The sequence below is a fragment of the Narcine bancroftii genome, chromosome 2 (assembly GCF_036971445.1).
Source record: "Narcine bancroftii isolate sNarBan1 chromosome 2, sNarBan1.hap1, whole genome shotgun sequence".
Lineage (NCBI taxonomy): Eukaryota > Metazoa > Chordata > Chondrichthyes > Torpediniformes > Narcinidae > Narcine > Narcine bancroftii.
The window spans coordinates 148,319,188-148,333,328 of NC_091470.1; the positions used below are offsets into that span (position 1 = coordinate 148,319,188).

Consider the following 14,141-nt stretch of genomic DNA (forward strand, 5'->3'; position numbering starts at 1 on the left):
AAGCTGCTGTAACTAAAAATCCTGGGTTTGCAACATGGTCTGTGTGACACAAAGGATATAAATAGAGCTTGTATCAGGTTCTAAATTTGGTTAGATGAGACAGCTTGAACAAATTACATTTATGTAATTTCAATAGAACTTCCTTATAATGATATGTATGATACCGATATTGATCAAGGGCTAAATTTATTTATAAAATTACTTTAATAAAGATGGTATTCCATTGATCTTCATTGTAGGTCATACCTAGCCGTATGTCTCATGGTCTAAAGATCACACGATCAATAATCCAGATCCTAGGATTCAAAGTTCAAGTTTATTATCAACTGACTGTACGTATACAACCTAATGAAACACCAGTTCTACAGACCGCAGTGCACAGTCATATAAACACAATACACAGCACATAATAATCACATATATACAGATATAATTTAAAATAAAACTATAAATATTTGGAATCATTTATTCGGTTAGAAGATATTATTCATCAGTCTTTCAACCTACAGGAAGAAGCTATTTCCCAGCCTGGCTGTCCTGATTTTGTACCTCCTTCTTGATAGTAGCAGGTTTAAATTCTGTGTGTGGATTGAAAGGGTCCTCAACAATTATTTGAGCCCTATTTAAGTAAAGCTTCTGGCCATAAATCTGGGAGTAGTCAGTCATGACTGATTTTTTTTTACATTTATTGTTTTTTTTAAGATCCATTGTTCTTGGACTGTCCTCTGCTCTTTGATCTAGGCACAAATCAGATCTGGGTTAGAGAGGAGGCTGTTACCCAGGGATCACATAATTGAATCCACACTCAGCTGCTGGCTGTTCTCAGCTCAGAATTCTTGATCTTTTCTAAGAGCTTGACTAGTTCTGAGAATTGACAGATTTTCTGTGCCCTGTTTAAAAATTAACTGGCGTGGAACTGCCCCAGGAAAGTGCTTCAGACAGCGTGGAGATAAATATGTTGTTAATGTATTTCTATCGAGGTACGGTTCTTAAATGCCTTTATGATGAGGCTAAGTTAATAACTCCATCAAAATTAACCACTATCGATATCTAGTCAATTACATTCCAAGAAGACAACGTAATTAACTGTTTTTAACAGAGGGTTCCAAGATTTATTTCATCAGTCTTGCATTACAAGAAAAACTAAGTGCAATAAATATAGATTATCAGTAATTATGGGAAAGCTGAATTGGGATGGAGCCTGGGTGGAAATGGGTGATGATTATGGGAATGATGTGCTAGGCTAAATTCTCTGAGTGCAGGACAGGATCAAGGATAAGAGTAAGGGGCACCAGAAGTGCCCAGTTTTATGCAAAGGAAATGTAAAGCAGGAATTCAGGTGAAGACCTACTGAATTTGTCAGATGTAAACAAGGTGTAGTATAGTTTGCATGAGTATTCGAATTCTCACAATGGAAGGTAAATCAAGAAGCAACATTGGATTCTCTACCTGCTTTTGTCATTCAAGTATTAACTCCTCGACCAATAGTTTTTCCTCTCCCTGCCTTTATGGCATCCTTCAATAACCTGTCTGTACTCTTCTAATTAGAGGAATTAGGGGATATGGGGAGAAGGCAGGTAGGTGGAGTTAGGTTATAAATTAGATCAGCCGTGATCATATTGAATGGTAGAGCAGGCTCGATGAGCCATTTTTGGCCTACTCCTGTTCCTACTTCCTATGTTCCTAATTCTGGTTTCTTGTGCATCCCAAATTCCTGTGCTTTATCATCAGTAGAGATGGTAGATAACAAGAGGAAAGGTTTTAATATTTGATTGAATGAACTTGTAATGTGATCATCATCTGTTTTGCTTTGTGGGAAGGGAATTTATTTCAAGTTAAGTTATAAAACATCATTTGTATGTGCCAGAGAACATTGGTTTCAGATTACAACCAAAGAATATGCATGTAGAAAATGCAAAAAAAAAATTTACGCATCAGTTTGTGATCTGAAGTGCAATTCAATAGTAATTTTTCATTTCTTTTGTAGTTTGAAATGAAACAAATCCAGGGATATGAGAAAAGAAGCCCAATTAGCAGCTCCAATGAAGATGTGTGACGATGGTTAAAAGGTAACAAATACTCTGTTGATCTTCTGGGGAATGAGAGTCACCAGTAAATAAAACAGGGAATTTGGGAGAAGCAAACTTATCTGGTTGAGTGGAATTCTTTCTCACAAGGAGAAGTTGTGGTAATTAGCAGGGAGATGCATTTTTGTCTCACATACTCCGTAAAAGGTATCAGAGAGAATGGACTCAGACTGGTAGATCATTTCGTTCAGCACCTTGGCTAAGTCTGCCATAATAGCAGGGATTTCTTTTCATTTCAATTTCCTGCCCCATTCCCATGCTGAGATGTCTGTCCATGTCTTATGCACTGCCAGACTGAAACTAGCCACAAATTGAAGGAACAGCGCCTCATATTCCGTCTGAGTACCCTCTAAACCAGTGGTTCTCAACCTTTTTCTTTCCACTCACATACCACTTTAAGTATTCCCTATGCCACAGGTGCTCTGTGATTAGTAAGGGATTGCTTAAGGTGGTCAGTGAGTAGAAAGTAAAAGGTTGAAAACCACTGTTTTAATCATGCCTAATTGACTCATTATGTGCACAGTTTCATGACTTCAAAGGAAATGGGCCAATTACAATTTTTCTCAATCAAAATATTTCAGTAACAAAATTGGGTCTAGAGCAATGATTCTCAATCTTCTCTTTCCACTCACAGACCACCTTAAGCAATCCCTTACTAATCACAGAGCACCAATGGCATAGGGATTACTTAAAGTGGGATGTGAGTGGAAAGGAAAAGGTTGAGAACTACTGCTCTAAATAAATGGCATTAATATGAACTTCTCCAGTTTCCATTAGGCCTCCTTTTATACCCTTTCTCTAGCTCTGCTTTTCTCTTTCTCTTTCCTGTCTCCTTTCCTCTTGCTCTGCTTTCTCAGAGCCACCACCTCCCCCTCCCCAAATCAATTCTCACCTTTCTTCATCGGTCTATGTCCAATGATCACCCTTTGCCTGCTGGTCTGCGCTCCTCTCCCGCTCTTCATTTCCTTCTCCCCAGCCTTTTCATTCATGCAGAAGGGCTCAGCCCCAAAATATCAGTTATATATCTTCAATTCCTTTGGACCTGCTGAGTTCCTCCAGAATTTGTGTGTTCATCCTATTAACTCCAAGCTTTTGCAGAACTGAAAGAACAGAATAACAAATTGTCAGTACTAATAGATTTTAAAATTTAAGGAAATGTCAATAGCTCTGCATTTGCTGAAATAACCCCAGGTGAGTCGAGGTCTAAACAAGATCTTAACATTTGACAACTTACAATTTTTTTTTTGTTTTATTCTGATTGAATTAAGAAAGGCTTGTGTTAATTCTGTGATTTAATATAATGCCTCAGCCTGCTTTACATGGAATTAATTCTTCTCAAAGGGAATTGTTCCCCAAAGTGTATTAATGTTTGCCTGCAAGTCATTAATAAATAAATGTTTTCTCCAGGATTGTATTAGACATAAGAGATCCCAGGGATACATTAGTTTGTAAAGGGATTCTGAAGAATGTGTTGTTATGTGTAGGTCTCAAGAGAAAATTAATAGATGTACAGGTGTCTAGGAAGTTGATGATATCTACAGAAATACCCAGGATTTTGTGCAGGTGTCCAGGATTTTCTGAAAAATGCGTAAACATATATACAATGCCCCAGAAATGTGGTATCATGTACTGAAGATTCTCCAAAAGGACCTAAGATATACAGGAAGTCCTCAGGAGCATGTAAGATATGCTGAGAATTGTTTTTATTGCTTGTAGATACTCTCTTGGATTTTGTAAATGATTTTGAGAAATGCATTAATGTTATTAGCTGTTCCACACTGAGAATTTTAAAGCCATTTCTTCTTTATTCTTTTCAGCTATTTTCTTCTCATTTTTTTCCACATTTATTCTCCATGTTTTTGTTTACCCATTATTAGGCATGATCACAGTCAACAATATTAACTCTCTGCCATCCCACGATTAAAAATCTATTAGAGAGTGCTATTTTACTAAATGTTTCATTTTACATTAAGAGTGAATTAAATAAAAGGTTTTAGTGGAAGAATTTCAAATATCATCCAGAGTGATAAAACATAATAATTGCTGATTGTCAGGCATCTATATGAAACCATTTTCACCTCAGCTCTTTAAATGATAACCTTATTCAAAGGAACCATTCAGGTCATGCAGTAAGGAGCAGGAATATAATTTCTGTCTGAATGTGGTGATAGATTTTTTTTCCCCATACTATTTGGTATAATTGGGCTGCTGGGATAGCACAAAGGGATGTTATGCAAGCTAACTAATAAGTCTCAATATCTGAGAAAAGGAATGTGAGTTTGTAAAATAAAGACTAGTTCTTGAATGGATACATCATGATCTGCCTTAACTCAGTATTAATGCAAATGAACTGGTTAAGTGTTTCTAGCCTTACCCAGTAGCGCTCTCTCTCTCTCTCTCCTTTTCCCCCCTCTCTCCTTCCCCCCTCTCTCCTTCCCCCCCCCTCTCTCTCTCACACACATTCTTTCAGCTCAGATATTAAAACAAGTTCCTGTCTGACCTCTGGGTTTGGAGCACTTTCGATTTCAGTTTCTAAGCAGTTTTTCTTGCAAGCTATACATCTTTGTCATGCATATCAGTGCAAAATTGTTAATACCCTGGTGGCCGGAGATAGTTTGATTGTTACTGATTGCTGCAATCTAGGTTATCAAGTCCAAGAGTAGCTTTGTGGTGTCTTTGAGCTGACCCTGTAATATGGTTGGAAAGAATAAATCCTCAAGGATGTAGATTGCAGATAATCTGCCCCTTTTCACTTAATGCTGAGTGATCACTTTGTGACCTTGAATGACCATCATCAATTACAGACCATAATATGATACATGGACCATTTAGCAAATACCTCTCAGCCAACATGATGCAATAACTCAGCTCCAGAATAAGATCAGAACCTTTGCTAAAACATAGTTTGTTCTGCTATACCTTTATAAAAGGCCAATATCTGTTCATGAAAAATAGTTACTTTGGTGTTTTGCTTATTCCGTACAACAAGATAAAGCTTAGAATCTCAAATTCTTTTCCAGCCATTTAAGAATGGAAATGGATGGAATGGCTCTGCTCCAAACCCAGAGGTCAGACAGGAATTTGTTTCAATATCTGAGCTCAAAGAATGCGGCTCTCCTAGGTTAGACAACATCTCCCAATGCTAATGGAATGGAAGTTGGATTCTAGACTCTGCTGATCAAAGGCAACAGTAAACCCAGCCAAATCCAAAGACAACCGTCACACACAAGGAGCTGAGATCTGATGATCGAGGCATTTGAAAGAGGGTATTTAAGTTCTTTCAAAAGATAATGTGATGAAAAGTGTGGGTCAATTTATTTTCAGATGGTCATTTTACATGAGATGAAAGAATGTGCAGCACGGAGACAGGACATTCAACCCCCTCTTCTGTGCCAAATTTTACACACCAACTCCCTGCAGAGAACCAGATCTGCATCGACAATTCCTTTCTCCCTTGCATCCACTCAATGAAACTGTTTATGAACCTCAAATCTTCCGTGTTGTACCGCAGTTGACCTTCTGACCACTCCCTCCATAAAAAAAATGTTCCACAAAATGACTTCCTTTCATATCTGACTCTTGAGTTTTGGAATCCCCAGTCAAAGAAACATTTCCTTTAAATATTTCCTACTGAGCTCTTTAAAGCAAAGAATGGGAGGTGGCTGAATGGAGGTGGACACTACATCCAGCAACTTTATCCAGACGCGTAAGTAGCAAATATCAGAGGAAAGTTGAGGGGAGAAGCTTTTTTTTTAAACAGAGTAGTGGGTGCATATAATGCATTGCAAGGGGTGGTGGTGGAGACTAGTATAAGAGGGACATTTAAAAGAGTCAGACAGATAGATGCAATAAAAATGGAAGGTTAGGGGTGTAAGATAGGAAAGGTTTAGAAGTCAGCACACATGGTGGGGCGAAGGACCTGGAAATGTTGTATCAGCTGGATCTCCATTGCATCAGCCACCAGATTTGGTGGATTTCCACCAATGGCTTTCTGCTCGTTAGGAGGTTGTCGGGTGAGGCAAGGAAATTGATAAACGTCGAATATTCACCGTTTTTGGAATACCCTTGAGAAAGATTCCACAGCAAGAGGCAACACCCCGTCGTGTGTTTCCTGGGCATGCGCTTAATAGAAGTGAAGGGGAAATGACCCCCCCCCCACCCCACCCCCACCACCAACCAAGCCCCAGCGTAGGTTGATCTTGACTCTGCTCCTTCACTGGCTTCCCTCTGCAAATGCTCCATCCTTTCTTCGTCAGTGCAGGGAGAGAGAAGAGTGGCGACGAGTAGCGAGAGCGCCAGCCCGGGCTGCTGCTCCGGCTCATTCATTGGAGCTTGCCGCTGTGTGAATGGAGCAGAGCGAGGGAGCGGATGCTGGGTTCCTGCCAACGGGTGCATCGCGGCTCTGGGACGTGGGTGACTGACTGGCGGCCCATCTCTTACCCACGGAAAACACCGCGTCTGCCATCTGGGAGCGGAGTGAGAGAGAGGACCGTGGAGCCGGAGGGCTGAAATCAGTGTCGAGGTGAGTGATTTATTGCTCTCCAACCCCACTCACTCCTGTTGCAATTTTAAATCCTTGAGCAGAACTGTTCACTTTACTTTCCGGGACCAAGTTCCCGACGCGGTCTCTCTTTTCAGATCCGTTAAAGCAAGTCAAATAAATGGAAGGGGAAGTTGAGGGTGCAAAACCAGGACGAACGTGGTGTGCAGAATCCGGGCACTGCATTATGCTTTCAATAGAAGGAGCAGATTTTGCATGCCTTTGGAAAAATGAAGTTGCATTTCAGCAGTTTCATTTGGGATTTGTGGCATTTTTCACAGTATTTCACCAGCTGCAGTTTTACGTCCCCAAGGCGGTTTCTATTTTGCTATTTTTTTAATGCCATCTTCAAAAAACTACCTGCAGTTCATCGGGTTCTGGTCTTTCCCCTTGCCCTGGCGCGTCCCCGAGCGCGCACCCGCCGGTGACCGGGCGAGCGCGTCCCCGGATTGAGGGTTTACTCCCCCCACCCTTGAAATATTTACCCGCGATCAAGCACGCGCCCGATTTAATTTCTGACTGGAAGGTTCTCCTATTTGCACCACATGAGTGTAAGTGGCCAGTTCTTAAATCAGATGCCCGGAATCTGCCTTTCAATATATATCTCTTTTTCCAGTTTATACTCAAGACTTTAAATTGTCACCCAGCCACTGAGTTTAATCCCTTAGTCTTTCAATCTTTAGTTTGAATTCCACCTTGGGAAGATTCCCTACACTCTAATGCTCCTCTTGTGCTGCCATTATTACTTCCAATCTGGAAGTGTAGCCAGATCCCAGAACTCCAGTGGCACAGGAAATCAATCCATCGAGATTGCAAAATCCACAGTAGAGCACAGTACAGGCCCTTCAGCCCACCATGACGTGCCAACCAATAGATATGTATAAAAAAACCTGAAACTCCATTTTTCTTTCATCCATGTGCCTGCCTCTCATCCTCTTCATCAGGTGCCTTGCTGCTCGTCGTGGACAATCCTGTTTCTCCATCCATCGCGGTCTCAGATCCATTGTAGTTGTTGCCTCCCCTGTTTCCAACCATGATGTTAATCCAGCTATCATTTTCATTCTCTGTCTACCTTGGCTTCTTCTTCCTACCAGCTTTCCAGTTGTAACTAAATGTGTCCCTTTTCATGATGTGTCCAAAGAATTTTGATTGCTGCTTTCTGATTCTTTTAAGTAATGGTACATTTTGTTTTCTTTGTAGAACTTATTTGTTTGGGGTACTGTCTGTATAGGATATGCATAAGCAATCTTCTGAGAAACCACAACTCTGCTGCTCCTATTTCTGGTACTAAGTTTTGCTCAGAGATCATCATCCACCTTACCTGAACGACCCTGAGTTTGAAATCCTTGTCAGTGATCTCTATTGCTCCCTGATATCATGGCATTGGGACTAACATTGGCTATCTAACAGGAACCAATCAGAATAATTCGAAATGAATTCTGGATGTTTAATTGTGTAGAATTTGTGTAAATGACAAAAGCATCGTAGCTAGGTTTGCTCTTGATGTAGAGTTAGAAGAGAAAGCAGGTCGTGTGGAAGACAGTCTGCAAAAGGATACTGATAAGTGAAACAAGTGTGTATGCATTTGTCAGATGGATTTGGGGTGAGCAAATGTGAGGTTATTCACTCTGGTGAAAAGAATATTCTGCTTTTTTCACTCTTCAAATGTAAGAGAAAATGCTGCTGCATTGAGGGGTCCAAATGTCATTGAAACACAATTTAACATGCAGCTGTGGCGAGTCACCTTGAAGCTGACTGAAGTGTTGGATTTTATTGTAAAGGGGATGAAGTGTAAATGATTTTACAAAAGTGTAAAAGTCTTGGTACGATTATGCAGGGTATTGATGAGAACGCTTTAGGAAGACTGCATACGCTTTGGGTCTTCTTGTTTAAGGACGGATAAACTTGCAATGGAGGACATTTGTTTTTTCCTTCCTGTAAAGTTCTACTGGGTTAATTCCTGGGACAAAGGAGCTATCTTGTGAGTAAAGTTTGAGCAGGTTCAGCATTATTTCATTAACATCTGGAAGTATTCAAGGTGATCTTATTGAAGTACAAAAAGTAATGAAGGTGTTTGACAAGGTGGTGCTGAGAAAATGTTTCCTTTCATGAAGGAATGTGCAACTAATGGGATAATTTTAGAATAAGGTGTTGGTGATTTGAAAATGGAATTGAGGAGAAATGGCCTTGAATCTGCTATATCAGAGAAGTACAGAAATTGAAATTTGGGGCCAAGTTAGCTTTTTGGACAACTGGGGATTCAAAAATTTGGGTGAACAGAGAGGAAATTGGAGGCAAGGTCAGGATCTGACTTGCCAGGAATCGTATTGAAAGGTAGCACAAATTTACGGTGCTGCATGTTCTTATCTGCTCCCAGTTCTTATACTGTTTAGTAACTATATTTTCTTCCACCTGGCTTGCATATTTGCTTTCTTTGTGTGCAGTCCTCCTACTTGCATGTCACAACAGAAGAGATTCCAAAGATAATGCTCCTCATCTCTGGAATCCTGTGCCTGAGTCATTCCAGCCTCACACCCTGCTTGGTTATCTTCCAATTCCTGCTTGGGATTCAATGAGTACCGTTTATTAAGCAGGTTGGAATGCATTTACTGGTTCCTTGAGTATTTTAAGGTTGGCATCAAACTTGTATTTCTCTATGCCATTATTACATTACTGACATCATTACATTGAATCAATCTCATTATTCTTAATTTATTGACCATCCCTAATTCCCCCTGAACTGAGGATACAGTTGAGAGGCAATCCTATTGATGGGCCTGGAGTCACGCATATACAGTATTAGATTGGATAAGGATAGAAGATTTCCATCCCTAAAGTCACTTCCCAGATGGGTATTTGGAGCAAGATATGTTTTTTAAATTCCAGATTTTATGTAATTACTGAAGTTTTTGTTTCTCAGCTGGCCACATTGGGTTTCAAGCTTGTGACTCTGAACTGTTGGTGGAGTTGATTCTGGTTTGGCATCTCAGTGTTCAAGCCACCATGTCCCGTTATTTATCCAACCGTGGTATGTGGGATTGTTGGAAGGTCATCAGTAATTGCTCTTGATGAGGTAGCAGTTAACAGTCCTGTTGAAAGGTTGAAGTGCCAACTTGCTCTTGGAACAACTGGTGACAGAGGGCATTTAAAGAAGAACAAGGCCAAAAATGAATAAGAGCTCTGAAGAGTATTGTTAGTGAACCATCTTAATTTTTATAACATTGCAATAGTTTCATGGTGATCAATAATGAATTTAGTATTTTAATTTAAAAAGTCAAATTAATTTTAAATTCAAGTTTTCTAGCTCATTTCTCTGGATGTAAAGCCTCAGTAAATCAATCTCTGCACCACTTCCTAGTCCATATTATTCTAAATTCATAGCTCTGAATGCATTAGGGCCTAAAGTTAATACATCCCATGGCATGGGGCAATGGGATTAATACTTCCTATTGCAGCAGTCTAAAGTCCCTTTGTTTAAACAAGTGGAGTTCACCAATTCCAATGAATAGGGGTCAAGTTCTTTTATCTGCAGTTGGCATCTAGGCTGATAACATTTTAAGTTTCATGTGCCAAGTGTGTGTTATTATATCCACACTGTGTCTTCCTTATTCCAAAAATATATTTTATTTGTAACATGTCTTTGTAAATATAATTGGGGACATATCTTTTTCCTCAATCATTATCATTAATTCATCTCTTATAGTGCCTCAATACCATTTATGTTTCCTCTGAGACAAGGCACCTGTGAGGTGATTGAGAGGCTATTACTCAAGGCGCAACCCACCAACGGCATCAGGAATCTAGTAGTATCCACAGATGTGTTGGGCATATCTTCCTGCAAAAGAAGGGTGCCTAGATACAGTTATTGGATAACAGCAGGGCAGAGAGCAATAAAAATAAAATCCAATATTTCATCGTGGTCACAAAATAAAAGCCTACAGGATCTTGAAGGGAAGATAGAAGCAAGTAAAGAAGTTTGGAGCAAATAAGTTGAGTAGGAGTTGATACAGTAATAGTTAAATGAATGTTCCGTGCCATATTTGGAGAAGGAAGCTAAGATTGGCCTTCTGCTTTTATCATAGTGGACAAACATTCAGTTTGTGAGATTATTTCTCCATCTAATTAAGGTGTCTGAGTGGGGAGGGGAATGATTCAATGGAATCTTGACCTGAGGCAAAAGAAAAAGAGAAAATGAAATCTCACTCACAAAACCTCCGCATGGCATCAGCGTTCTGTTGTCCACAAAGCACAGGCTGTGGTGCGTCATGGTGTAAACAGATTTAATTCATTGCGGAACTCACCAGCTGGGAAATACCTTGGTTTCTCAAAGGAGCCATTCGATAGGTTACATCAGTCATTGTCACTGACATTATATAGGGTTTCCTTTCAGAGCATGGAATACAATTGAGTAGAACATTTTCTGATTTAAAAGCATGTGATGCACATAGAAAAGGAATTCCATTGAGGTTTGCATTATAGGATATAGTACAATCCTTAGAGGACAATCTTCTGGCAATTTTGAAATAAAGTGTACTCTTTTTGATACAGCCAGTAATAGGCATTGTATAAATTATCCAGTGACCCCTGTAACCAAACTATAAATGGTCCAGCGATACCTTTCTGATTCTCTGGAGAATTTCTCCAGAGCCATGGGAAAGACACAGGGTAGAGCATTTTCGTTAATTTTGGTCAGATACTTGACTCTGTTTAATTTATAATTGTTCATTATCTTCTCTCTGTATTGTTACCATAACACTAAATAAATGACTAATTCATAGTACCCCCTCTATACTCATTTACAGTACCCTTTTCTGTAACTACTGTAATTTATCAGGGTGGTCAAACCTTTTAGCTCTCAGAACTGCATAGCTTAACATTCATGTCTGAGAGTCCTAAACTGCAGTGATACATTTTTAGTGATAAAACTTCACCTTATCAAATTTGTGGAAATGCATCAAACTTGTGCAAGGGCTAAAGTCTCCATCTTGACAGTGGTAATTTTTTTGGAAATTTGAATTTACTTTTTTAAATTGTTGATATTTTCTTTAACGAATCAGATGTAGCAGCATTTTCTGAGGGAACCATGGCGTTCCATTATTCCAAAAATGTTTATTGATGTGAAAAGGTACCAAGTAGTGAATATTTCAGCTCCTAAAATATCATCTGACTGTTAAAACGTATGAGGGCGTGATTGCCATCAATCTCTGAGTGTGGTTCTTGAATCATAAAGGAGGCGGTTGGTGCCCAGTGCTCAATGAAGATTGTCTCAAGTACTCTTTCTGTATCCATTCCATAATTGTAAATCAGTTATAGAATCATAGAAAATTACAGCACAGAGTCAGGCCACCTCAGCCCCTCTAGTCTGTGCCAAACCATTTTTTTCCTAGTCCCTCTGACCTGCACCCAGCCCATAGCCCTCCAAATTTCTCCCATCCATGAGAGATTCCTCTTAAACATTAAAACTGAGCCTGCATTTATCACTTCAGCTGGAAGCTTGTTCCACACTCCCACCACTCTCTGGGTGAAGAGGTTCCCCCTAAACATTTCCCTTTTCACCCTTAACCCATGTCCTCTTGTTTGTATCTCACCTACCCTCAGTGGAAAAAGCCTATCTACAATTACTTGTCTACCCCCTCATAATTTTAAATACCTCTATCAAATCTCCCCTCATTCTTCTACATCCAGGGAATAAAATCCTAACCCTTTTAACCTTTCCCTGTAACTACGTTCCTGATGTCTGGGTAGCATCTAGTAAATCTTCTCTGCACTCTTTCTATCTTATTGATATATTTCCCGTAATTAGGTTACCAAAACTGCACACAATACTCCAAATTTGTCCTCACCAATGTCTTATACATAACATCCCAACTCTGTATGAAGGCCAATATACCAAAAACTCTCTTCACAACCCTATTCACCTATGAAGCCACTTTCAGGGAATTATGTACACGTACCTTTATTCCCAGATTCTTCTGTTCTACCACCCTACCATTTACTGTGTATGTCCTTTCTTGGTTTGTCCTTCCAAAGTGCAACACCTCACACTTGTCTGCATTAAATTCCATCTGCCATTTTTCAGGCCATTTTACCAGCTGGCCCAGATCCAATTGCAAGCTTTGAAAATCTTTTTTGCTGTCCACACCACCTCCAATCTTAGTGTCATTTGCTGATCCAATTTACCACATTATTATTCAGATCATTTATATAAATGACGAACAACAATGGTTCCAGCACCGATCCCTGAGGCACACCACTCATCACAGGCCTCCTATCTGAGAAGCAACCATCCATCACTATTCTCTAGCTTCTCCTGTCCACCCATTGTCGAATCTCATTCATTACTTCACCATGAATACCTAGCGTCTAAACCTTCCTGACTAACCTCCCATGTGGAACCTTGTCAAAGGCCTTTCGAAAGTGCTTGTAGACGACATCCACAGCCTTTCCTTCAACTTTCCTGTTAACCTCCTTGGACAAACTTATAATTGGTTAAACATGACCTACCACACACAAAGCCATTTTGATTATCCCTAATCAGTCCTCTGCTATCCAAATAATTGTATATCCATTCTCTTAGAACACCTTTCAGTAATTTTCCAGCCATGTTCACTGGCCTATAATTACCAGGTTTACTCTTTGAACCTTTTTTTTAAACAACATGAGCTACCCTCCAATCCTCTGACACCACACCTCTGGCTAAGGACATTTTAAATATTTCTGCCAGAGCCCCTGCAATTTCTACACTAGCCTCCTTCAAGGTCCAAGAGAACATCTTGTTAGGCCCTGGGGATTTATCTACCCTTATTTTGAATAAAATAGCAAGCACTTCCTCCTCTTTAATCTGCATTGGTTCCATGTCTTCACTGCTTGTTTTCGTTACTTCCCATGACTCTGTGCTAATTTCCTGAGTGAATACTGGTTTAAAAAAAAATTAAGATCTTACCCCATCTCTTTTAGCTCCATACAAAGCTGACCACTCTGATTTTCGATGGGACCAGTTTTGTCCTTTATCATCCTTTTGCTCTTAATATATCAGGGATTTGGATTCTTGGACGACTGGGATCTGTTTTGGGGTAAGGATGAATTGTACAGGGGGGATGGGTTGCACCTTAACTGGTGGGGGACCAGCATTCTGGCAGGCAAATTTGACACTGCTAATAAGAAAAGTTAAGAAAGACCACAGAATTAATTGGGCAGAAAGCTCGAGAAGGGATCAGAGAGCATGGCCAAGTGTCGTAGGCATCGAAGTGAAAGGGCAGGGGAGTAATGGATTAAAAGTATCATAGTTGAATGTATGAAGTATAAAAAGTAAAGTGGATGAGCTTGAGACTCAGTTGGAAATCGGCAAGTATGATGTTGTAGGAATAACAGAGACGTGGCTACAAGAGGAACAGAACTGGGAAATGAATATTCAAGGGTATACATCGTATCGAAAGGATAGACAGGTGGGCAGAGGGGGTGGGGTGGCTCTGTTGGTGAGGAATGAAATTGTCCCTTGTGAGGGGTGACATAGA

At 39.9% G+C, this 14,141-nt stretch overlaps 1 protein-coding gene and 1 long non-coding RNA gene across 3 annotated transcripts in view; one reads left to right on the plus strand and one right to left on the minus strand.

Annotated features, from left to right (window-relative positions):
- Window positions 1-212: 212 nt before the first annotated feature.
- On the minus strand, window positions 213-6,667 carry LOC138752475 (uncharacterized). The gene is made up of 3 exons (XR_011350674.1): window positions 6,528-6,667; window positions 2,980-3,187; window positions 213-296 (listed from the first exon to the last, which is right to left on the minus strand). It is a non-coding gene; the product is annotated as an uncharacterized lncRNA (long non-coding RNA).
- The window catches only part of LOC138752473 (probable G-protein coupled receptor 153), a 60,851-nt gene continuing 52,984 nt past the window's right edge, over window positions 6,275-14,141 (plus strand). For both annotated transcript variants that reach the window (XM_069915298.1, XM_069915299.1), the window contains exon 1: window positions 6,275-6,609. The gene's annotated coding sequence lies outside the window, so the exon portion shown is untranslated. The remainder of the gene's footprint in view (window positions 6,610-14,141) is intronic.